We start from the raw sequence: 27,577 nt of genomic DNA, 5'->3' as shown, positions 1-27,577 counted from the left end.
TGAAAGATGTTACACTGAGCAGCCGCACGTGGCTACGCCATCTGGGAGTACCGATCATTGCTGTGTGAGTGATGCAGCGGCGCTGTCCGAGTGACGCCACATTTTGGCACTCTTTGGGCCACTGTGGGGCTATTTAAGGAAAAAGCCAGGAGCCCAGGGGATGTCAGCTCCATCCATTCTGCGTGGGGGCCATAAAATAAAAGGAGATACTTATCCATACTGGCAGGAGGACTTACTTCTTTGCTGGGCCAGAGCCGTTGGGCAGTGTGGATTTTTCTTATTCGAGCACCCCTTTTCTGGGCTCCATGTAAGTCCTTCCCATGTAGTACTCTTATATCAATAATAATAATCAGTCTGATTAGCAAAAATACTAAGGATATACTCAAATTATTTTGATTTATCCTTGTACATTTTTCAGTATAGGCCCCTTGCTACTCCACTTTCCCCCAGAGGTTTTTTTGGGGGTCTGAAGGCATAAAGGGTGGAGCCATTGACAAGTGTACATCCATGTTGAGTTCTTCCCTCTTGGGCCCCTTAATACGGTGGAGGATTAAAACCGTTCTTTTTGGCAGAGTGCCTAGAATGGAGAAGTGTTTCTTTTCAGAATCAATAGGTGGACATGTAAGTGTTTATATTGGATGTTATGGACTTGCCAAATAGTACATTGTATTGAACATCTTTGTATTTTTTGCACTGATTGTACTTTGTATTTTCAGAAAGTGTCTTTTTGTCTGATGAAGAATATGCACCAATTCAAAACGCGTCAGCCTCTCAACTACCTATCACTTAGAGCTATGTTATATTTGGGTCTCTTGGTTGAAGTGTAGTTGAAATTTGCTACTTTCTAATGCCACACCTATGTGAATGTATATATTCTATTTTCTTGATTTAGGTATTAACTTAATGATCACTAGTTTTAGGAATTTTTGTATCAATAAATAATTTATTTGCTTTATATATAAAATTTATTTTCATTGTTTTATTGCCATAAAAATACCAATATTGGAGGTATTCAATTTTTGTAGATAGCCAACAAGCCATGCTTTAAAATTATGTGTGCTCGTGGAATGGGGACAAACTACGGTACTTAAAAAATCTCCATAGGCAATGCTTTAAAAATTTGTACAGGTTATCAGTTACAGAGGAAGTCTAGTGCTAGAATTATTGCCCTCACTTAGACGTTCATGGCAATACCTCACACTTGTGGCGCAAACACCGCTTCCATATGTAGGTGTGACCTACATATGCTTTTGATCACTTATGGTATAATAATAATAATACAGAATGACATGTCTTCTTTATGGAGAGATATGGGGTCTAAGAGACTCCAAATCTCTTCTCTACCATTAAAAAGCAAAAGAAAAATGATTTTAAGACAAAAAAATCATGTTTACATGGCCTGAGAAACGGTCGTGCGTAATGACATCACTCCGGTTCTCAAAGGGCATAGAGATGGACAACGTACATCTTGTCATCACTTATCTCTATGGCATGACACTGCCAAAGCCAGATAGTTCCCAGACTAAGTGATTGGTGATGTAAGCCCAGAAACCACTGGGAAGCAGCAGGAGGCGCACCTCTCCCGCCACTTCTATAAGTGATCCCATGGCGAATTTACTGCAGCGACCACTTTAATCCGACAGACCGGTGCTTAAGGGAAAATAAAATACCGGGGTTAAGGCATCTTGCCATAACCCCAGTATTTAACGTCAAAGTATTGACGCATTTTCCCTGTTTGGCAAATGGTAATACAGTATATTTACCCGCCTGTTCTGTGCAATAGTATTGCACAAAGCGGCCCCAAACCCCCTCTCCTGGGGACCCCACCTGTGCCCTAGTCTCCTCCTTATCTGCATGTGCCATCAGAGCAAGGTGCTGGCTGTGGGGGCAGGCGTTCAAGCTTGTTCCTGAGGCGGGCTGTGTGCGTCCATAAAAAGACAGAGGATGCTTGGCCTGCTCTCTTCTCACAGAATTTGATTGACATTGGCAGGAGCAAATGGCTGCCACTGCTACCTCTGTGTCCTGTGAATGCAGGGAGAGAGGAAGGAGCTGCTACAGATGGGCACAGTGCTGGATCAGTATTAAGCAGGGTGGGGCAATACAAACATAGGGACTTTTTTTTACCTTAATGCAGGGAATGGATTAAGGTAAAAAAAATCTTGCCTTTACAACCACTTTAAAGCTAAAGTTTATTTCATTTTTTGCCATTCAGCACAAGGGACATAACACAACTAAGTGTGCCATGTGTCTGGCTGCTGCATAGTGTAGTAGTCTGTCCACTGCTGGCAGCTCTTCCCCACAGTGCTGTTCTCCCGGCACCGTGGAGATTAACACTGTGAGCTTAACACATCAGCACTGTGAGAGTGAAAGAATTGCGACACTCACCAATCCCTTCAGCCTGCCTGCTCAATTCATAGAACCTGTACCATTTCCCAGAAACCAAAGCTTTCTGTGAATGAAGGGTGGGCAAAAGAATGACAGTATCAGCCGTCTGCAATTACAGAACCCTTTGCACTCTGGGAAAGAAAATTGAATTCTATGAATGGAGGAGACAGGCTGGTGAGTGGCACAACTCTCACACTCACAGCAGCTAATGTTAACCCCAGTAGTACTGGAAGATCAGTGCTATGGGAAGAAATGGTTGACAGTAATGAAAATATTTCTACACTATGCGGCAGCCAGTAGAAAGAGGAACAAAAAAAAAAAAACAGCTTTAAAGCTATTTTCTGCACTCAAGTCTTGCAAACTAGATCCATTATTAGCATGTGCTTTAACTTGGCTTGTAATGTAAAACAACCTTGAAAGGGGACACATTAGGACATGCACTTGACTTTGCCACTACTGACTTGTCTGCTCTTCTTCAGTCAACAAGGACATTTTGTTCAGGGTTGTGCTAGGGAAAAGTTTTCCATCAAATGCTTTGATAAGAGAGCCAGATGTGATCAAAGTTTGACTGTTCATCTTATCTGTGAAGTAACATAAGTCAAATGAAGCTGCTCTCAGGTTGCTCCTCCCCACCATTAATAGCCATTCAATCATAAATGAAATTGATTCACATGTACTCCCAGCCAGATGTTATCTTTCCCTGGCCTCTGCTTATAAACTGAAGCTGAAACTCGAGTGGTTGATGAGTCTAGCTAAGCAGTTGTACCTTTGACCTGCTTGCATTAAACTTGCCCAATCAATTTAAGCTTAGTATAAACACTGTTACCCATAGTCCCTTATGGTTCCAGTGGTGAGAAGAAACGGGCTAAACCTAAACATTTTCAAGCAGCAATCTTGTCTTACAACACCAGGGGGATTTACCTTGCATCGGGGGCTGTATGAAACCATATGAACATGCTGAAAGAATTAGTCTTCCGTAACAAATATATTGATGGTGACAGTCATTTCTTAGCATTGGCTTTCTTGCCAAAAGCCCAAAGCAAGCAAAATAGTATATCAACACTTTAGTAAACAGATTATGCTGCAAACCTACAATGTTATCGCCATGCATATTACCCTTAGAACTCATTCTTTCAAAATGATACTTTAAAAGTCAATACCCTGACTGTTCTTCCTAATACTTTTCAATTCACAAGAATCTTCTCTCAGAACACTGCAGCTTATAATATGGCATAAAGCCCAGTGCAGGCCAAGGTTTACTCCCAAGAGTTGAAAATCCATCCTAATATAATATAATCAAAAGTATAAAATAGTTAATAGAATGCTAAAAGTATCCCAAGTATAACAAACTTTACTGTAAGAAAACAGCAACTTAAAACCTGATAAAATTATCGCAATTCGTATTTGTGCTACTGAACACAGACTGACAGGAATTTAATCCTAAACAGAAGTGACTGCAGACATGGAGTAGTTACATTATTGTTGTACACTAGATGGAAATTTGCAATTAACAGGAACATTAAAATGGTAGTACAACCGACAAAAAAAAAAAAAAAGAGAAAAATCACAAATCTCTACTACTTTAGTCCATACACAAATACAGTGAAGGAGCACAGTCACCCTGAGTCATCATGTGAAAAATTAAGGGAAAAAAAGCCAACTAAAACTGCAGGCACTTCATCTAAGAGCTGGCAAGCTTCAATAAATTACATTTTTGTTTGTGGGTTTAGATATGCTTTAATTTTTACATATATTAATTTCCTAGGTTTTAGTTAGGAAAGAGTGATGAAAACTGGAAATTCACTTTCCGCAAATTTTTCCCAACATTTTAGGTAATAAAAACAAATATTTACACCTAAACAAACAACTTTTATGTAATCTAGTAAAATGGTAAAACCTTAAACAAAAACTTGCTTTTGACTTCAGAGAAATGTTTCCCATTTTGATAATACATTGTAATATAATGTATAATTACTGCACATTAAAAAATTGATATAGAAGAGGAAGGGGAAAATTTAGATTTATACTGACCTAATTATTCAATAGATTTGTTTACTTTCTTTGCATTTCATTTTTTTAGGCAGGCCATGTACCTACAGATCATTTATAATACTGAAATAATCCTTGCTGCTGGCAGAAAACAACTACTGTAGTATATGTTCACTCTCTAACTGATCACTAATATCACTGGAGTGAAAGTAAAGCCCCGTACACACAATCAAATTTTTGGACGACCGAACGTCTATTTTTTGGATGCATGCTAGTCTTATGTTGAACGTGAAGAGGCTACTCACCATGCAAAAATTCTCGTATGAAAGAAAACAAACTTCAGAAGTGACGTAATGTGTAGACTAGTTCTGTATTCTTTCATTTTTGAGCATGCATAGTCTTCCGCTTACAATTTTTTTCATATGAAAACCGTACTAATTTAATGAAAATCAGACATTGAGTTCACATATGGCAAAAACTTAATAGTCTGCAAATGCAGCTTTTGTCTGACGAAAAAACAATATTGGCTGTCGAAAGCACCATACCAACGACCCAAAAATCAGCAGATTGTACAGACCCTTTAGGGTACATCCAAAATTTTGAGTTGACACCAGAAGAGGAATAGCATGGAAGTTTTCCACAGGGGAAACTTGTTCTCATTACAGCTGTCCAAGCGAAACACATATACACATCATATATATATTTTTTTTTTCACACATGCATACACACCTACACCTCAGTATTTAAGAGCTGTGATGCACTGTGTAGCTACAGAGCACTCCGAGCACAATGAAGCAGGATTACTCTATTATTCAAACTTTGGATTCCTGATTTGTACAGAAAGGGAAAATGATCCACACCCGCCCCTCCTATGAGGTGCGAGGAGACTGACCAGATCTCTACTTTCTGTATGGAAGTTGAGATCTGCATATCAGGGACAGCAGTGTAGGTTATGAAGCTTTGAACACTCATCAATTTGGCAGTTTGCAGGCAACTTTGAGTTAATTTTTATTACATGTTAATGACAGATTTGCGTTAAAATATTTTAAAATTGTTTCCCTGCAAGGTGATGTATACTAGCACATTATGAGAAACTAACCTTAAAACAAAGCTCTCTAGCGCCACACTGTCACCGATGAGAGGGCTTCCAACTTTCCCCTGGTCTGCCTTCTTGGTTCACGGCCTCCGGCTACATGAGAGACTGGGGAAGCGATGATGACACTATTTATCTCAGGTCTCTGAAGGCAGGTCTCTGCTGGACCCTTACAGCGTATAGGGCAGTGACATCACCAGCTGAATACACTCTGAATATCTCCTAAACAGTGTAAGTTTAGGAGGAATCCACAGTACCTACAGGAAAGCCTTATTATAGGCTTACCTGTAGGTTTAAGTGGTGTAACAGCGTTTACTACCACATTTTAGGGGTTTAGGATGCTGGGAGGCAGGGTGGGGTTTATGATCATGTGACCACCATGATTGGCTACCACTGCAGTCACATGATCAGAAAGCTCCCAATGGCAAGTAGCGATCAGGAGCTTTGTTAGCCACCAGTAACTGTGCTGGGAGGACAGGGCACTTGCTCTCAGCACAGCTGTATCCACACTAACGCAAATATGTGGCTGCTCTGCGCCAAGACCCACCCACCAAGAGCTGCGTGCGGCCGGCTCCAACAGGTTCCCACAGATGTGGCGTATATATACACGGCCTCTTGGTGGGTGGGCTTTAACTCTGAGAGGCCTTTTACATGTGACCCTATGTAAACAACCTTCTGTATGGAGTGCACATGCCCTGCGTGCTCCCAGCACAAACACTAACAGGGACCAGAAAGCTACCGATGCATACTTACGATCATGCGCTTTCCAAAGCTCTTAAAAGGGTTCTTAAAGAGGCGGCAGTGGAAAGGGGATAAAGCTAGGCTGTGTTAAGCAAATATTGTCTAAATAGAGTCATGTGAACTATTTTCTTGTATGACGGCATCCATTGTGTATTTCCTCCAGACTTGCAGTAATCCAGTGCGATACTTTGTCGCTGTGCTAAAGACCAGTTACTGCTGCTCTCTCTCCCTATACAAGGCGACTAGTCTGCCCTCTGTAATTGTTTGCAGACAGCCTGTAGTAGGGGGACCTGTTGTGTCCTCCTACAGCTCTGCCCCCTGAGCAGGCTATGTGCAGCACAGTGACGTCACAGTGTTTGTAAAAGCAATTTGGTGTACACAAAGTGGATTTAAATTGGTTGTGGCTTTGAAATAATATATTTCAATGAAAACTTTTGTGCCTGAGTTTAGCTTTAACAAAACAAAAATTTGAAAAATAAAAGTCAAGAGAATTCTCCAAAAATATTGTTGGACCCATATGAACCCAGAGAAGACGAAATAAAGCTTAAAAATTTAGAGTCAATCATTTATTTTACTCTATGCAGTGCTAGTTCAACATCTGAAATGTTGGAATTGGATTTACAGTGGCAAGGAGCAAAATCATGTAAACTGCCGATACCCACAATTGCCCACCCAACAGTATGTGGGTGTAACAATTGTATGTGGGAGTATAGTAGAGGCAAGAGTACACTAGTCATTCCGCTCTGAAAGCTAGTCATTTGTGATATGGGCCAAAATTATAAATGTGTGATCATTTAGCATAACTTAAATTCAATTACTATGCACCCACGTAAAATACCACAACCTTAAGGACATCTGGTGTTCTTGCAAGGTAACATATGGACTCATTATCCATCTAAAGGACTGGACTGTGAAAATCACACCCTGTACAGATAGTGACACATACATGCTAAATTGTGCTAAGTTGAGGGTTTCCCATTTTAGCAACTTGCAGAATAGATCTACAAATAAACTGGGGATCTTCTGTGATCAAATTACTTATAACAGGTAAAGGCATGAAAGCTGAAGGAGGCCGTACAGATTTTCTGCACTCAAAACAATCTTAGGCTTTTTTGTTATAGCTTCACAGCAGGCCATGGAACCAAATAATTTGACCTACAGCAATGAGCAAACAGGGGAAATCCGTTTTGTTAAATTGAATATTTATACACTTTGTTTACGTATTTGTGAACACATGAGCAAGCACAGTAGCTCAGTGGTTAGCACTCCTGGCTTGTAGCACTAAGGTCCTCAATTCAAATAGCAGCCCAGACACTACATCCATGGCGTCCATATTCTCCCTTTGCTTGTATGGGTTTCCTCTCACACTCTGAAGACATGCTGGGAGGTTAAATCGCTCCTGTCTAAATTGGCCCCTCTGTGTGCATGTATACATGGGGGTAGGGACCTCGCATTGAAAGCTCCTTGAAGATAGGGACTCATGTAAATGTACAAATTGTGAGTGCTAGATAAATACCATGAATAAAAATAAAATTATCCCTACACTATATCAGTTCAGGAAGAATCTCACAAAGCTGAAAAAGTTTTGAGCCAGCAAAATACAGTCCTATGCACTTTGCGAAGTATGTATAAATAAATCTGTTAAACACACGATCAATCCTGGTCACCATTGTCCTGTTTTTTGGACATTTACACACTTTACTAAAGAATACACATCTTACATCTGTATACTGTGAGAGACACATGTTATCCACTCTCCCTCACAGTTATTGCATAATACTCCTGCACACATTTAACTGATGCAGTGTCCCCTGTGTGCACACACACACACGAGTAATATGCATAGTGTTCCCTGCATGCACACACATGTAAAATGCAGTGTGCCATGTATGCATACATGTAACTGATGCATAGTGTCCCCTGTGCATGCACACATGTAACTGAGTAACACAAAGTGCCTTGCGTTCAGTCAACCAACCATACACAGATCTTCTTTGCACACATCTATAGCCATGCACCTGATACATATTTACAAACAAGACACTAGGCTACCAACACTAGTCCTGCTGGCACACGCAGATGCAAACTATGGCACTTGCACAACTAGGAAGGGGCATTGGGGTGGCGTACAGGATGAATGGCCCTGCAACATACTGATGCATCTTCCCACAACACAATAGTGTGAATCTAAGCTAAAGGTTGGCTTTCAACATGATTGCCCTAGATTTCCCACATACTTGTGTGGTCCAGGTTTTGCCACAGTCAGAGGAAAAAGGAAAATAACAGGCACCAGATATGCAGAAATTGTGAACGTAAGGAGGACTAACAGCTAGAGGGTTCAGAGGGGAGAACCATTTACTCTTATCCAATTTAAACAGGTAGTGGACTGCTCACCTGAAAGGAATATGTATATTTCTATTTCATTTTTTCCCCCAGCATTTGTCTAGTAAAAATTCACTCTGGGTTTAGCCAGGTTGTCTTTGCTGTATACAGACAGAGCTGAATTTCTGACAATTATTATTTGGCTACAGTAGCATCAATCCAAAAAGTAAAACTCATTTTTTTAGTGTCTCAATTTGCTCTACGATGCCGTTTAATAATTACTCATTTTTAATAATTGCATAATGACTTAAAACTGTCTACTTGGTTGCGATCCATAATAAAAAAAAAAAAATACAAAACCAAAAAAAAAGGACAGAGCAAAATAACGCACAAATTTTTGCAATACATCTTATTTTTTTTGGGGGGGGGGGGGGGGGGGGGGAGAAGAGAGAATGATGACATAAAAATGTGTGTGTTTTATTATCATGGATTAAATCAGTTTGTGAAGTCATTCAGCCCGTAGCCCAGCACATGACGCATACTGTCCATACTGCAAGTGCAGAGCGTGAAGCTTATGACTGACAGCAAGAGGCCACTCTGACAGAATGCCTTTCCTATCAAACATATCTCTGCGCAATATGAATAAGTACGCTGGCTGCCAACTGATTAATGCTGTAGTCTGCAAAATAACTTGTGCTGGAGAAACAGCCATTTCTAGCATCTACCTCCCCCAGCTGACACCCAGCAAAACAAAAGAACTTTTGTGTTTAATTTAAGGTGATGCATACCATCCCTAGGCTGACATATACAAACAGTTTAAAAGTCAGTCACTCCAGGGTACATTTCACATCAGCCTACTGCAGTTTATTAAAGCCACTGATTGGAGCCTTATGTTTCACCAGTGACACTGTCACTTTTTTCATGATAATAGGATCCAGATTTTAGCTGATCTTAAAATAGAAAGTCTGTAACATGATAAATCAATACAATAAATTAACATGTTAGAATATATACACATTAATATATATATATATTAATATATATATATATATATATATTAATATATATATATATATATATATATATATATATATATATATATATATATATATATATATATATATTACATTTGCCACTGTACAGCTGTAGGTTCACAGGCATCCATTCTTAGCCGGTGTCTTTAGCATAATAAAGAATTTTCTGTAAACAGTTTTAAAATGAGCAACCAGAAAACATTTGTTACATTTCTTGTACTCCTGTTTACTGGCATGTGGCAGTTTAGGGTTGAGCAGCCAATTAGTTAAGTGGGAGGTAAAAAACAAAAACAAAAAAAAAAATCATAATTTACATTTTTAGTTGGATTGGCTTCCTGGACAATGTATGCCAAAACCATGGATTGAAATTAAAATTACACTGGCAGATAATGGGTTTATGAGTGAATCTGGCACACTTGGCTAACTGTAAATTTTATATATATATATATATATATATATATATATATATATATATATATATATATATATATACACACATACATACACACACACACACACAACTACATTTTCCATTTGCCCAAACAGGTATATTTTGATTTGTTGTAGTTTTTTAGGAGGATTTGAATGGTTAAGTAAACACATTTATAGCATCTATGTGCCTTAATGTAAATATGTGCAAGACTATATTCCTCAACTTCAAAGAGTTTAAAAAGAGCTTAAAAGCTGCTCACTTAGTAAAGTCCCATTTACTGACAGTAAGATGCAGGGGAAAAACCGGCATGAACATTTCTGAGTGTTACATACAGCTCATGACATCTACTCTCAGCCTTTAAAAATGCTATTCAAGTGAACCTTAAAAAAAAAAAAAAAAATCAAAACAAGAAAAAAAAAAATAGATAAAATAAAACTTTACCCAAAAAAGTCCCCAGAAAAAATATTAAACCCTCAGCATTTAGGCTTCACACATTGAGTACAATAAAATAATTATTCCCCAGTAAGCCATTTGTTAACAAGTGTCATTGCTGCTTTCCTGAACTTCCTGTCTTCATAGGAAAGAATTAACCATGTACAGTGCAGTCTTGGGTCAGTCAGCTAGGAGAACAGAAGGAGCAGAGGACTGCCTTGGCATTCTAAGTTAGGGGGCTGCATGTTTCTATTGATGCACACAGTGTAGGGAGACAACTGTAGTCCCTGCATACAAGGGTGGCCACATAGGGTGCTAAAAAAGAAAGGAGCCACCGTGAAACAGGAAATCTGGGGATTGAGAAACAAACCACACGCTCAGTAAGTGAATAAATCAGCGGTTGAAAGTGCTTAAAATATTAGGGTGTATTATCACTTTAAAGTGTCTGTAAAATGGTCACAGTAATGCAATCATTTCATTTTTGTTTTGCATTAAAGGAAACCACAATAGACATGCTAAATTGTAGTATGAATGAAACAAAAATTATTTAGGGCGCTCTCAAGTAACGACAGGGAAGGTTCAGTCACTGTAAGAAACAATCAACAAAACAATCTGACATGGAAATCCTTCCTCCATTCTGTCACTTCCAAGAGTAATGACCTCTAGGAGTTTCAGAATGGATAATCTGTCTTCTTAGACCAGAACATTTTTTGACAGAAATGATCGCTAAAAGTATTGCTCTCTCATGGTAATAACCTGACTTTTCCTGAACATGTTTGTACAACGGGGAATTAAAGAATGTAGACACAATAACAAAGTGAGCAATAAATATGCAACTTGCTGGACATGCAGGGGTAGCCCTGAAAAGATTGAGTTTTTATAGCAGGCACTGATATTTATCAAGCAATATATTCCAAGGATTCACTTTCCACTCTTTAACCGCATGTCTAAAACGCACACTATTTAATTCTTCAAATGTTCAGTTCCCTATCAATTTAAACTATAATTTAAGGGAAATTAAGATGGCGAATAAGTTGGGAACACGGCACCAACAAAACACTTAAACGGGAGTTAAATAGCAGATTCATGGCAGTCTGAATGATGTTGCTGCTAAAGCTAAAATCGAAACAAACGGCTACATACACAGTTAAATCGCATGCAGGATATTACTTCTATTTACGTGCTTGTGATTCTGCCCCCACAATCATGATGCTTATATACCCCGTTTCCCCGAAAATAAGACCTAGCTTGATTGTCAGTGATGGCTGCAATTTAAGTATAAGCCCTACCCTGTTTCCCCGAAAATAAGCCCTACTCTGAGACTAAGACCTACAAGGATTTTAACTAGGGCTTATTTGGGGGGGGGGGGGGTAGGGCTTATATTGCAGCCATCACAGACAATGACACTAGGTCTTATTTTTTGGGAAACAGGGCATTTCGACAAGCAGCACAGACAGGCTGGTGGTCTAAATTTTCTCTACTGCTGTTACGCAATACAGCCAGGTGACATTCCTGTCCCTAGCTTGTAACTGGACAGTTAGGACACTTTCACACTGATGCAGTGCAGTTTTCCTGCAACATTGGTGCAGTGCAATGTACCAGTGGGTTATGTGTCGCTACCTGTGCTTTTCCATAGATTTCTATAGCATCAGGCAATTTTAGTGTTTTTTTTTTTTTAAAGCGCACCAAATTACTGTATACAGGACTTTCAGTACGCTTTCAGAAAATGCACCAAAACTGCCTGATGGAAAAGTTTAAGGCAAAGCACAGGTAATCCAAACAAAACCTGCTGGTACACTGTGCTGCACTCACAGTATAGAAAAACTGCACCACATCGATGTGAACGTGCCCTTAGGGAGCAGCAGAGGACTAATAGGGTCTGCTCTCACCTTTATGTGAACATGTTCCTTAATAGGGTATTTGCATTCAAATACCCTGTTAAGTTGGCTCCTAGTGCTGTTCCACCCTCTCACGGGAAAGATAGGAGGCCAGTACCAAGTCAAATTCAATTACAAAAAATAAATAAAAAAATGAACATAAAACTGCATTACCTGGTGTATTTTATCTACATCCAGAGTTTAGCTTTAAAGTGTATCTAACCCAACAAAAACAATGTAATATATAGTAGATTACCAGTTGTCAAATGTGGTAGGTGAATTTTTTTTTTTTTGATGTTCCTGCTACCAACTCACACTCCCTGTCCTAGAGTGACAAAACTATCTCAGTGTCCTGTATCCATAGAGGAGTAATGTTGTCACCCTAGGGCAGTGATGGCGAACCTTGGCACCTCTGATGTTTTGGAACTACATTTCCCATGATGCTCGTGCACTCTGCTATGTAGTTGAGCATCATTGGAAATGTAGTTCCAAAACATCTGGAGTGCCAAGGTTCACCATGACTGCCCTAGGGCAGTAAGTTAGGCCTGTCATAGACGAAGCACATTTATTTTCTGCAACCATGGGTGTTAGGGGAATCCTTCCCACCAAGCCATTGTGTTCTCTGGGCTGAGAGAAGCCATCCCCACAGGGAGAACACAGTGATTATTGCTAGTGGCTATAACAGCAGCCAGCAATAATTGCATGTAAAATCTGGCAGCCTGGTTGTACCAATCAATTTGGGTATATTCAGCCTGCCCAAACATGGTTTGAATCTCGGCCAGTTCCTATTGAACCGGCAAAAAATTTGAACAGCCTATGGTCAGGTTGAGGGCTAAAAAAAAAAAAAATTCCTCCATAACATTTGGGGACTTTGTTCTGTAGCCTTAACACTTTCTGATAATGTTACAGATAGCAACACACAGAAGAGCACTGTATTTCTGGGTTGTGTTTTCTTTTTGTACCTATAGAAAAGATACAACAAATGTCTTTCAACAGTATATTAAAACAGACCCAAAAGAGAACAAATAGGAGACGAAGCTCATTGTTAAGGTATAAACTCAAACATAAACTTAAAATAAAATATAAAATTAAACCGGAAATAGGTGCATTTTGCTTAAAGCAAACCGAGCTAAAAAAATAAAAAAAGGTACAAATTGGGCACTACTACTAAATTATCAATTACTACCACTGAACCTACTACTAATTAAATTAGCCACAGTACTCACAAAAAGAGCTATGGATTGCAGTGAAAGAGCAGATTAATTTCCAATTAACTGTGGATGTGAATCACATTAAACAAATCATCATATACAATTTGCTATAAATGTGGACAATCTTTTGTTCAGATAACTAGAGTTTCCCTGCAAAAAGTTTTAATTCTTTAGGGAGGAAAAATAAAAGCAATTCAGCACAGATGAAATAAAGCTGCTCTGGGGTAGATTATAGGAGTACCACTGAAAAACATTGGTTTGCTAGGCCTCACTATCTGGGTATCCTGACTAGAAGTACCCATACAGATTAAAAATACTGGCCAAATACTTTGCTTTACACCATGCAATTAAATAAACACAGCAAAAATGTGCATTAAAGTGTGTGCTGTTTATGAGGGCTGCCCCACTGAGAGCGCCTGGCATGTGAGACAGGAATTATTTTTATTGACTGCAATGTTGAAATCCCCAAGAATGAGACCTGTTAAGTAAGAGGAAAGGAAGTGAGCATGCCATAGGGTTATTAATGAACTGTGTTACCTATGCAAATATAACTTAACAAATGTGAAATTGTAACAACTGTTACACATGCTTTAAGAGAGGAAAAGCAAACTTTTCATACTATTAAGGAAGTTAATATTCATACGTGAATGCTAGATCTCTAAGAATATTATTGCGCCAATACTTTATTATACATGCATATTTTATGTAACAAAGCATTTCTGGCAGTGCACACAAAAGACACGCAATCACCATCATTTAGAATTAAACAATGTTTATAGTACTTTACACTATAATGCATGTAGATAAAATATCCAAATTTAACACGCGCAGTACAAATATCTGCAAGAAAACTTAAAGCGGTTCTGCACTGTAATAGCCGAAATCACGCGAGATTTCAGGTGTATTAGCCGAAATCTCGCGAGATTCCGGGTGCATTAGCCGCAATGTCTCCTGGGATTACTTGGACGAGATCCCAGGAGACAGTGCGGGCTTCAGCAGGAAATGATGCTGATCCCTGCAAGAGACCGCCCATCGCCGCAGGGGAGGAAAATAAAAAACTACGAATTACAAAAGGTAGATTAATAAAAAAAAAAAAACATGTGGCATTATCAAATGTACGGTCTAGAGGCAACAGAATGGCAAATTTATTATTATGAGTGCAGAACCGCTTTAAGTGTAAGAGGGCCGTACTCTGCATTAGTAGAATTTCACCAATCCAGTTACAACTGAGAGGATTCTGTGCTCTTCTGTACATCTATAGCTGCCACAATTTTTAGACTCTTAAACTTATGCACGTATTGGAGGCTGAAGATTGCGGCAGCAATTGTACTTCTGCAAGAAAATGGAGATTCTATTTGTTGACGACGGGAAGAATGCACCGCAACCACTTGTCTTGCAGTTGTGGCTCATTAGTCTCACTAAAAGTGAACGTACTCTAAAAGCGATCAAGGCGAGTCACTGTTCAGAGAATGAGCAAATGTGACAGTGATGAACACCTGTGCATACAATTTACAATGATCAAAATATCTAGCATCAACACAAACAAACTAAAATATTGACTAAATAGGTTTGTATGCACTAGATTCCATCCTAATATGCAGCCTATATTGTTTCCTATAGCGAAGATCTTAGGTTAGATGGTACAAAAGCTCTGCCCTGTAAACATGTTAAAGTCTGCTCAAAATAGACTTCCAGTTTAGGGTTGATGCCCCGTAAAGCTGGGTTCACATCTATGCATTTCAGTGACATTTAAAATGTTATCCCGACATAGGACTACAATAGGTATCAAAACCTCTGCGTTGCAGTGCACACTGATGCACATGCCTTGTGTTGTGGACCACTTTGTCAAATACTGCAGGGGCATTTTATACTATTGTATTTATTGGCTTATAACACTCACTTTTTCACCATGAAAATTTGGTTAAAATAGTGTGTGCATGTTATACGCCAATACTTCAATGTTAGCTGCCTCAGAGGGGACAGGGAGGGGGGGGACGGGACGAGTGCCGTTAAATTACATACAATGAGAATCTCCTGTTTACTTCCCGGCCTCTATAATAGGAAGTCCCATCTTCTGGGCTGCCATTGGACCACTGTTTTGTCTATCATAGGAGTTTCTCATTGTATGAAATCTGTCAGCGCTCATCCCGCCCCCCTCCCTGTCCCCTCTAGGCTGCAGATGGACATCGATCAGACTGCATTGATGGCAATGGTGAGGCTGCATTGATGGCAATGGTGAGGCTGCATTGATGGCCACTGGCCTTTATTTTGCTTCATAGTTCCTTATTTACAATGTAAGTTTTTTTCCTGAAACTTCCCTCTTAAAATGAATGTGCATGTTATACACCGATAAATACGCTATATAATACCTGCAAGAGACTACAGGATTAAAACAGCAAGGGGCACTAATTACCATTCTGGCCTTTTAACATTGCTGCAATGCTGTTCCCTGGCTACTGGAAAAATTTCACCTGTCAGCATAGGTGGAATACCGGTTTCTCCTGATTTTTTACAAGCAGAAACCACAGTGTGTTGAATACCTGCAGTGGCATTGCTGCAGTGTTTCAAGAACAGCGAAATCTGCAGTGCACCCTTGCATATACTAAGCTCTATAACACACACTGTAGTGGCCAAATTAACAAATTATTATCGACCATGTGCTTAGTTTCTATGCCTAAAAGCATTGTATGGTATATACCAGTGATGGCGAACCTTGGCATCCCAGATGTTTTGAAACTACATTTCCCATGATGCTCCACTACACTACAGAGTGCCTGAGCATTATGGGAAATGTAGTTACAAAACATCTGGGGTGCCAAGGTTTGCCATCACTGGTATATACTGTACTCAAGATTTTTGAATATGTTTTCCATTATGTTTAGGAATGAAGCTTAAATCTTTCAATTCCATTAAGGCTGTAAGTATGCAATGTCACATACAGGTATATATAGCTCATATTTACCATGGACAACCAGTAGGTGGCACTCTAGAGGCGGCTGACTGCAAGTTTTCTGCATTTCATGACTTCTATGCTGTAAAGAAGAATTTGATCTTCTTTTGCACAGCTCTGTTCAGGACACAGTTGAACAAGTCAGGTAAGGCATATTCCCCTAAACTTTGCTAAATCTTACAGATTTGCATGCAGCATCAGAAAGAGTTCATATATGAAAAGCTCTGCAAATTTAATATCATAGAATTCCCTCCGTACTAAACTTTTCTAAACAAAAAAAATTTAAACGTGGCATATAGATCATACACAGATAGCAAAAACAAATATATTTTTTCTTCAATGACTACTCCTTCAGCTAAGTTAGTCTAATAGGTAGTCTACTATTTACTACCATATCAGATATGAGAGGCAGTCTGAAGTCTCTTCTGTGAAATACTAAGCAGTTATGTGCAAACATACACACACCTATAACATTCACATAAATACTGAAAAAATAAAAAGATCTTAACATGGTCACCAGTACAGTGTAACATGATCACTGCAAGATAAAGAGACTAATTAAATATATGTAGTATTAAAGCAATAATTTCAATAATTTGCAAAAAAAAAAAAAAAAAAAAAAAGGCAGTCAAAGCAAAAGTATGTACAGTAAAACGATAAAAGGAGGTGGGTTTCATTATGAGACATGACTTCCCTAAAGTAGAAGAAGGGTAATAACAGCTTTTCTGTATCTCCCCCCAAAATTTTTGTTTTTTGGTAGTAAAAAATGTCTTTAATCATTAAAAAACATGCGTTTCTTTTGTCATGTAAAATAAAAAGTCACAAAGTCATTCACTTTACATAACAATTTAGCATTTTAAAAAGGATGGTATGGCCTTCAGTGTAAACTAGAGATGATAATCTGAGAACGTTTTTCACTTTAGTTTCTTTTGCTTCTTTACTCTGCATACCACAATGCTAGATGAAAAAGTCATGTGTAGGTCAAACTGTTGCCTGGGGTAAAACCTAAACATTTTTTTTCTATGAAGAATACGTTTTCCCCGCCTGCAAAACTTGCCTGGGTTTACCTTATCTCAGTCAAATTCTCAGAGTTCATATTCTTTCCATTTGCCTCAATCTTTTAAAACTGATGATACTTTGTTTGAAATGAACAGCTCTGCCTGGGAAAAATATACTCAAAGCACAACATATTGAAATGGTTATATGCAGTGAACAGGCCGACACCTTCACAAGCACAAAAACAAACACACCAAGGTAGAGAAATTATTTGTCTATGATCAAGCCACATGGACACAACAATTTGGTAGCTGCACATGAAAAAGATTTTAAACAAGCTAATATTTGTTTTTTTGTAACAAAAAAAGTACTACCCTAAAGCTCCTATCATGGATATCAGCCAACATGACATGTAATGACCTGATGCAGATCATATAAAACAGTTTGTCAGGCTACAATATGCTACAGAAAATTATCAATTTATCACACACAGGATGCCAACTCACTGGGACAAAAACTAAACCAGTTAATGTAAGATTGGCTTTAGCTCTGTGCTCCACCCACAGGAGAGGCCCTACAGACATGTTCCACCCCTCTAAGGGGCTTAAAGTGGTTGTAAACCCTTACAAACCACTTTGACCTACAGGTAAGCCTAGATTAAGGCTTACCTGTAGGTCCAAGAAATATCTCCCAAACCTATACGGTTTAGGAGATATTTGCCCGAAGACTGGCACCGCTATCTACGGCACATGCGCCGTAGACAGCAGCGCGCAGGCACACTGAGCGGGGGATCGTCGATGACGGCAATGCCGCGAGTCTCGGCTCCCGTGCGCATGCGTGGGAGTGACGTCATCACTGCTCCGGCGAATCACAGCGCCGGAGCAGCAAAACCCACCAAGAAGATGGACGCTCGGAACTACAGGGGACAAAGGTGACTTCGCTGGCTCCTGTGTCAGGTAAGTGACACATAATGGACTACTATGCGATGCATAGTAGACCATTACGCTTTGCCTTTACAGGGAATGAAAGAGGAAGTAAACTCATCAGGGTTTACTTCCTCTTTAAAGAGGTTGTAAACCTCCATTTTCAAGTTGTACCTATAGGCAAGCCTATAATAAGGCTTACTTTTAGGTACAGTAAACATCTCATAAACGTGCATCTCTCTTAAATGGCCCTCCATGCCGTTTTACTAGCGAGTGCCGTGACTGGCGAGTGACGTCACGTGACTCCGGCCAGTCACAGAGCCAGAGTCTGCGGCCCTGGAAGGAAGAGGGGTGAACATGGATGTGACATCCAACAGGGACAGCGCGGGCTTCATTTGCAGGCAAGTGTCACATAATGTGCTAGTGTGCGACGCATACTAGCACATAATGTTTTTGCAGGAAACAAAAAAGGAAGTAAAACCCATCAGGGTTTACTTCCTCTTTAATAATTGAGACCTCAATGTTTAAGCCCACTAGGGGCGGAAACGCATCTGAGAGACCTCTCCTGTGGGTGGAGAGAAGGGCTGAAGCTATTTTACATAAGCGGTTTCATTTTGTTCACAGTAACTAGGAGCTCTGTGTGCGAATATATTTGTTTTTCCATAAATTATTTTAAACGTAATCCTGTCACAAAGTTGGGCAACTTTATGAGATAGGGATGAGAAATGCTAAATTAGAGGTTATTTTAAAATATTTGAGAACACCAAAAAGTCATTGTAAAAAATAGTATTATATGGGTCAAATTACATTTGATTAAAAATTTAGTTTTTTTTTTTTTTAATCCTTTTATATTTGGTGATCAGAGAGCCTCGTGTCCTTCACCACCACAGTAAGGCTTCTGCTGGGGGCCTCTGTCTGTCAACAATAGAAGGAAAAGCAGGGGGTGTGCTCGTAAAAACTGGTCATAGGAGATACAGATATACCATACGTCAAAACGCCATCTTGCCAGCACTGATACCAGGGACCCAAACTGACCATGGCACATGGATCTGTCTCCGTGTTTGGTGTGTAAAATGTAAAAAACAGCAAACATGGGGAACTGGCAGGATCACCATGTACTTTGCACTAACAGAATAAAAACAGAGGTCTAGATTTAAAAAGATCTTTAGACACATACTGAATCTCTAATGCACTCAACCTCTGTCTAGTCTTCAGGGTAGGCCCAAAGACATACATCCTACCATCTGTATGTAAAAGGAAAAATACATATATAATAAAGTGCAGAGACAATGTTGGGTACAAAGGGTAGGCTTTGAGACCTGGTAACAAAAATTGCCTCTGTCTCAGCCAAAAAGGTCCATGAGGTGATGGGCAGAAAAGAAATCAAGAGATATCATTGCAAAAGCGCTCCTTCTCACAGTAGGGTCCCCAAACTCACAGTGCTATAAAGCGCACCCCTGGGTCACCACTTTCAGGGGACATGCAAAAGAGCAGGCTGTCTTGCCAACTGGCCAGACAAGGTAGCATCATTCAAAGCAGGCGGCACTGGGCCTCTCAGAAACCCCCACACTAGGGAAGTACTACCAATCCACATGTTACATGGTGCATGCTCAGATTCCTCAGGACAACCATTATACTAACAAGGCTAGCAGGGATACCATACAAGTCATCTCAGCAAGATGACAAGAATGACGGTGGAGCATCCCTACTGGACACTAATAAGAACAGATACTACTCTTGATTTTAGCCAAAAGACCAAGAAGCAATTCTTCATAATTCAAACGATATAATAAAAATATTGCAAAAGAAACAGACTGAAATGAGTGTGAGCTTCATAAGTCAGTGTCTCTGATCAACAGAAAAAGTCATGTAGAAAGCCTGATTAGACAAAACATTTTATACAAGGCTACAAAACAATTTTGTCTCCACCCATCACAGTTTAGCATTCAAGTTCAGTGTTTAATATCAGTATACCGGTATTTCATAAAAGTTATTAGCATGCATAATTTTTTTATGTTCCAAGAATTAAACCTTTACACTCCTTTTTCCATTTAAACCAAAGAATCCAAGTTGCTGACCCTTGAAGTAGCCTTTATTAAAGGGAGCTTTCACTTTGCTGCACAATTTGGGTGATAAATTCACATTAGCATTTCAGCCTGATAAACACAGAATTCCTAGTAATTGATGCATGGTAGACTGTGAAACACAGGCTCTTAAATGTCAATCAGCAGCTAAAAATTGCTGTCTGCCTCTAAGCAACATACACAATAATTGATAGTTCTTAGGTAGTGTGACAACTTTATCTAACTGTATAAAATTGTTCTTTTCCCTCCCCTTAGGCATCTGTCTTGCTTCTTCTTGTTTTTACACTAGACTGGCCTATGCCCTATGAAAGCTTTGTAGATTATACACTTCCATTATCCACTTACAGCAGTACTTGAGTAGCTCTCTAACGTATACAAGTAATAGTAAAGTACTGCACCATACTATTAGTGCTGGATGGTACGCTTTCTCTTGTGCGCTTCTAGTATATTCTAGGGGCAAACAAAAAGGTCACAGGAGGTAATGATAACCATCTGGGGAATTCACGCACAAGATATAAATAGGAGATAGAAAGATCGATCTATCTCTCTGTGTATGTGGATGTTATCTTCTTGATCATGATCTTGCCACTCAAGAAATAAAAAAAACATTTTTTGTGTCTGTTTATCTATATAGTATATAACAGTCATTCGAGGGGCTTGCAAATTAAAAAAAAAAAAAAAAAAAAAAAAATGTAAAAAACATACTTGCTGGGATCTCTGGGCCCATTACTCCATTTGACTCAGATGTCCACTAAGCAATACAAAAAAAATCTGCATTACCCTCGAAAACTGATACAATTCGGACTCCCCTTTTCTGGAGGGAGTCAAGGGCATAATCAAAATCTGACTAGATCAGAAAAGCTAATGAGGTCATGGCTGAATGTCAAGTGACACAGGAATGTTACATGTACATATGAATAAAGAACATTGTACGTAGGTGGTTTCAATAACCATTTATATAAAAACATTCCATGTGTTGGGAATTGGAATTGTATTCAACAGTCATAATGTTGGTAGTGTGTTTATCCTGACTTTCCATGGGTCACTAATCAACTGTGGATTGTAATGTTATACCATACTGTATCAACAGACCTCTTACAGAGAAAAAGAAAAAATGAAAGAAGAATGTAGGGGAGGGGCTGTTAGATAAAAGTGGGGAATAAAAGAGGCCAGGCCTGGGTGGTTGATGGTTGATAGGGCAAGCTGCCTGTTCATCACGTGGCCTTTCCACCTCTGCCATTTTTAGAGTCATCTGTCTCTTGTCTGAAAAAGAATGAGAATTCTAGACCCATGGTTTGACAAATATGTAGGAATTTGTCATGGCTGTCAAACGTTTGTCAGTTTTTCATTGACTATGTTTTTTATTGACCCTGTGCGTTACTAAAAAAGTGTTAAATGTTTCCAAGTCACTGATACCACTATCTTGAATGCATGTAAGTTGTCATGTAATTTTAGTTGAGCGTTCGTGAATTTCCTTTTATGCCCACCACCAAGACAGTATACCCCTAAAGGAAATGCACAATTAAAAACCAACAGAATAAAGCCATTTTCAAGATACGTCAACCAACTGCAAACGAATCAAGATCAGTACTATTGAAAAAAAGGAATCAAATAAGGCAGCAAGTTACAGCAAATGTAATCGAGAAGTATAACACACCAAATTCACAATTTCTGCTAATTAAGGTTGGATATCTTGTAAAAGGTGTGGCAGAAGGTAGATTGATTTTGAAAAGTAGGAATTACGTTAAAGAAGATGTAAGAGTGCAGAGCAGCGAAATAATACAAATGGGAATCCATAGAAAGAAAAAAAAAAAAGAAAAGGGGTGCAAAGGTGCTAATTAGCAGTTTAAAATGTATATTGCCATTAGTGTTGGACAGTAAAGATGGCGGTGCTTAAGTGATTAATTAGTATACTTTCCTGTGAAACCCATAGGCATATTGAAGGAGGAGTGGTTTAAAGATGATAGGAAACAGAGTCATTACGAGCTGTTCTTCAGCAATCTCCAAAATCCTTTTAGGATAAGCCAAAAGACATGAAGGAATTAGACCTGGTACTTGGTTACATCTCTAAAGCTAGCCATAGATGGATCGCAATTTGTCCGGTTCAGCAGGGACCAGCCAAATTTAGATCCATCTATGGTCAGGCTTGGTGTACAGTAGTACAATGCGATGCATTACAGCTCAACAGGCTGTGCAAAAATGCAACACTGTCCAATGCACCTGGTGTAGACTTGCTGTAGTCCTTAGATTCTAATAAAAGATGTGCCAAGGTGGTATTGTGGAACGAGACATAATACTCCTCCAGGGTCCTGACTAGAAAGTAAGCCAAAAAAAGATGTGGTCAAGTTTTTTGGTACCATTACAGCTCATGACCTGGACAGATTTTTTAGTACCCCTAGAAAGGATTAGAAATAATTAGATCATAGTGATCTATCAAAAAATGTCTTTAAATTAGTATTAAACGTCTTCAATCTTGCATTTCAGCCAGCCAATTTAAATGGGACCGAGATCGAGGTACATCAGTGAAAAGGTCAGTCTGGCATTTCCTGAAATTCATATGGATAAGTCACAACGCCTCCAAGAGTGTACGTTACACAGATGAGGCCTTTGGCAAGTCACATTACCTCTCAAACAAAAAATTAAGCTTAAAAAACAAAAACAAATGAATACTATACCTATGTGAAACAGGGAGGAAATCTGACATGGGGTGCCTTGAATCTATGTAGGACACAATATTTCAAGACTATCAAGGCATTCTGGGGTGAAATGTACTGTTCAGTGCCGGAAAGCGCCTTCTCAGACACAGGTGATGGGCTCTCCAACTGGATAATGAACCAAAACACAGCTAAGTGCGCCTAAGAATGGCCAAGAACAAAACAATGGACTACTGTGATGTTGCCTTCTATTAGCGCCAACATGAATCCTATTGAATATTAATGGGAGGAGCTGAAACATGCAGTAGGCACTCTCCAAACCTGAGAAAGCTGGAGCAGTTTCTCAAGATGAGTGGGCCAAACTAAACATTGGCAGGTGCAGAAGTCTCAATTAGAGCTAAAGAAATCTTATTTTCAGACTGACTCTAAAGGTCTTTCAAGAAAATATCAAGTTAAGGGTTCTACCATTTTTGTACTTGACATTTTCATTGTTTTTTTTTTTTTTTATATTCTGTTGGATCATAAATAAAGCGCAAAATCTAATTGCTATTGTAAATTTTATTCTATGTAGTAAATGATGGATTGCAAATTTCTTGTCAGTTTCAAGTTATTTCAGAGAAAATGTGTCTTTTCATGGAAGGACACCAACAAGTTTGTCCACAGTTTATCTCAGGAAGACTTGCCACTAGGTTTGGAGAAAGGCAGAAAGTTTACCATAATGCATTTGGGTAAAAAAATTGTGCATGCATCTGCCCCCTTGAGCCCCAGCTATACTTACCCCAAGTTTAAGCTTGATCCAGTGATATTCACGAGAACAGAGGCTCGCTCCCTCCTCATTGGCTCAGAGACAGCAGTGGGAGCCATTGGCTCCTGCCCCTGTCAATCACAGCCAGTGAGGAAGGAGCGAATTGCGGTCAATCCCAGCTCTGTATGACAAATGGGCAGAGAGCAGGGCTCGAAGCAGGCACACGAGTTCCCTAATGCAAGCAGCTTGCTATGGGGGCACTTGATGGCGGGGTACCCCAGAAAACGGGATATGAGCTACTTAAAACAAAAAAAACACTTTCAATCGGAATAAAGGAGAGAACAGTCACATTTACATGACTCAACAATTTAAACCTAGAGTTATAAGAATCTGCATATAGTAGAACAACCAAATAGTTTAGCACCATCAAGAAAAAAAAAAAACATAAAACATAACTAAAAAGATCAGCTATTGTCAAATGGTACACATGGATATGCATACTAAAATAGGTAATAATTGATTTAAAGCCTCTGCTAAAAAAAATACTTATTCAATGTGGGTGTTAAAGAGGAAGTAAGCCCTAATGGGTTTACTTCCTCTTTGTCTCCCTGCAAAGGTAAAGCATAATGGGCTACTATGCATCACATAGGCTATTATGTGTCACTTACCTGACACAGGAGCCAGCGATGTCACCGCTGTCCCCTGTAGCCCGGAGCATCCATCTTCTTCCGTGTATCGCTGCTCCAGCCACTCACAGCGCTGGAGCAGTGATGACGCCACTCCCGCGCGTGCGCACGGGAGCCGCCACTAACGGCATATGGCCGTTAGCAGTGGCATGCTGCTTACGGCGATAGTCGCCGCTGTCTACAGTGCATGTGCCGTAGACAGCTGTCACTGTCTTTTAGTAAATATCTCCTAAACCGTGTAGGTTTAGGAGATATTTCCTGGACCTACAGGTAAGCCTTAACCTAGACTTACCTGTAGGTCAAAGTTGTTTGTAAGGGTTTACAACCACTTTAATACCATGGCAGGTCCACCCCCACCATCTGATATAACCAAAAGAAAGGAGGGTCATAACACACTCTGAAAAAAATGCCTCATATATTGGTTGAAATAGATGGACTTTTGTCTTTTTTTCCAACCAGACTATTATATAGGATTTATTAAAGAGAAAAAAGTTAGATTCACTTGTCCGACTCCCTCCCTATAACACAAAAGCTGAGCTGAGTGGATGCATCATCCTCAGTAAACTTATATATAGAGTTTTTATGGCATGCAGTATGACAATCTTTTCTATTAAAATGGGTAATGTTTTGTTTATGATTTTCTCTAAGCTAAACCTTAAAGGCCAAGTTCACCTTTTTCCCCCCAAATTCCAGCTCCCATATGTACCAATATAGCATTAATGTACTTTTTTTGCAAAAATATCAAAGCTTTCCATTCCAATTGCATATCACTTAGGTAGAGAAAACGCAGCCAGAGGAGCACAGGAGACACACGCTGGAGGAATGGACACCTCCGCCTGCTGCCCGCACTATGGAGGAGACGCACTCAGGACTCAAAGGAGATAACACCACAGCCCTGTAGGGGCCGGACCTCCCATGGGGAGGGGGGAGGGTGTTACCCTCAAAGTGTTGCAAGCCCCACTCAGTGTTTGGCTGGGGGGGGGGGAACTGTCAGTGCCCTGCTGAGCTATATATACACACACCCTGATCTGTGTCAGGCTGAGCTATATATACACACCCTGATCTGTGTCAGGCTGAGCTATATACGTTGATCTGTAATGCTGAGCTGTATACCATGATCTGTGAGGCTGAATGTCCTGTGATTCTGAGACTGTATACTATGTTCAGTAATGCTGGGGCTGTTTACTCCTGACACTATGGGTGGAAGCAAGTGGGATACAGGGAATGGGGTGGGTGGATTCTATAAAGGGTGGGGCTTAAGGGAAGTGGGATGGGTCAAAAAGGAAGGGCGGGGCCTGGCCCCCATCCTAAAACTTCACCAGCCGCCACTGAATGCGAGTTCCTGCTATGCAGAGATGTGAATGGGGCTTCACAGCTGAGTATTTGTCCACTGTCCTCCTATATACTTGTATAATGATGGTCATACACTATGCCATCTGATTGATCACTAATTGCATTTAATTTAAAAACGTGCACCTAGAAATGGGTGGGTAGGCAGGAGGGTGGATGATGCAGGGTGTGTGCTAATGAGGTCAGCTGGTCAACTCCTTCCTAGACCTATAGTCTGACCAGGAAGGCAGGAGTAATGAGGCAGTGTTTTTAAAAAGCTATGAAAAGAGTGAGGTAAGCCTATGTAGAACGGAAAGCAGTTTTATTTTTGCAAGATAAGTACATTAATGCTATATTGGTACATAGGGGAGCTGGAATTTAGAAAAAAAAATTTGACCTTAGTTTTTAAACTGGGGGTGTTAAGTGTGTGCACTATAGGGATGTAAATGTAAAACAGTCACAATATTGCTAGACTCAGTGGGTAAAGATCCATGAACTTCCGAGAAGCGCAAGACTGAAGAAAGATTTTCTGGAAATGATGGTTATGGAATATGTTATATGTACAACAGGATTACTTGTAGGAGAAATCCCAGTTGAGGGAAGCCACATCAAGAGTGCTTCTTTTGGCAATAATTTTCACATTTACGATCAACAAAGAACTTTTTCTTTCTCAAGAACAACTCATCTGACTGTCTTATTAGCCTTTACAAAGCATGTGCTACTCAATGTATCTTCATACAGCACATTAATAAAATACCACACATTAATAGCTTGGTATGAACTTAGCAGGCATAAACACTATGTAAAATGAATAGACGTTACTTTGATTTTTTTTTTAATTTCACTATGAATTCAAATGAACGAAGAAACTTCCTGCAAGCTCAATGTAAAAGCTTCAAAAAGTTATTCCAGCGCAACTGGAATCCTTACAACCAAAGTTGCTGTGCTCTTGGTTAGCCAGAGCATAGTGGGGCTTGGTGGGAACCAGAAAAGAATGCCTGAAAATTTTCTTTATATTTTAGCTTTAAACAATTTAGTGTCAAGTTAAACAGGGAAAGTAAAGAAGATGGCTTCTTCTTCCATATTACAATATAAAAGTTGTGAAAAAGGTCAAGTGCAATTGTTGGCAAAAAAATTAGGATGCAGTCATTGTAAAGCTCTGGTGCCCTACATGTGGCCCATCACCTGTTGGGCACCAGGCAACATAACTCCTAATGTGGCAGCTGCATCTCAGTGCTCGTGGCACAAGAGTACAGCACAGTGGCTCCCGGGGTCCAGTGTGCTTTAATCAATCAGCAGTAGGAACTCCATTTAGCCAATAGGGTTGCAGATGACTGCCTCCTTTTCCATCATAAAGTAAGCTACTGATGTGGAAGAGTGGTGCAATATACTTCAGGTGGACTGGCGCAACATGTAAATGAAAATCTGGGTTCACTGTCTGAAGAATGGTACACTTTAATATGTAACCAATAGGAGGGGGAACTAGAAGGATTTCTGACTAATTGAAGGCACACAGAGTCTGAGCAGGTGTAGCTGTAACTAATTGGAGGGGGCTATGGTGAGTTATTGTGGCAGAGGACAGTTTGTGAAACAGGTTGACTGTTGGCTAGGTGGGAGCTCAGTGACCTAGAGAAGAGCACTGTAAATGGAGGGGGACACTATGACTGATGAAAATATTCTGCATTAATCCAGG

At 39.7% G+C, this 27,577-nt stretch overlaps 1 protein-coding gene and 1 pseudogene across 1 annotated transcript in view; both read right to left on the bottom strand.

Moving 5' to 3' along the window:
• The window catches only part of GMDS (GDP-mannose 4,6-dehydratase), a 762,090-nt gene that overhangs the window by 72,015 nt on the left and 662,498 nt on the right, over positions 1–27,577 (bottom strand). The window lies entirely within an intron of this gene.
• LOC143999802 (U2 spliceosomal RNA) lies at positions 19,943–20,153 on the bottom strand (annotated as a pseudogene).

Source organism: Lithobates pipiens, unplaced genomic scaffold (genome assembly GCF_037356315.1).
Source record: "Lithobates pipiens isolate NorthernLeopardFrog02 unplaced genomic scaffold, aLitPip1_a1.2 Scaffold_19, whole genome shotgun sequence".
Classification (NCBI taxonomy): Eukaryota; Metazoa; Chordata; class Amphibia; order Anura; family Ranidae; genus Lithobates; species Lithobates pipiens.
The sequence above is the reverse complement of the archived record's forward strand: the minus strand, read 5'-3'. Positions and strand labels throughout refer to the sequence as shown.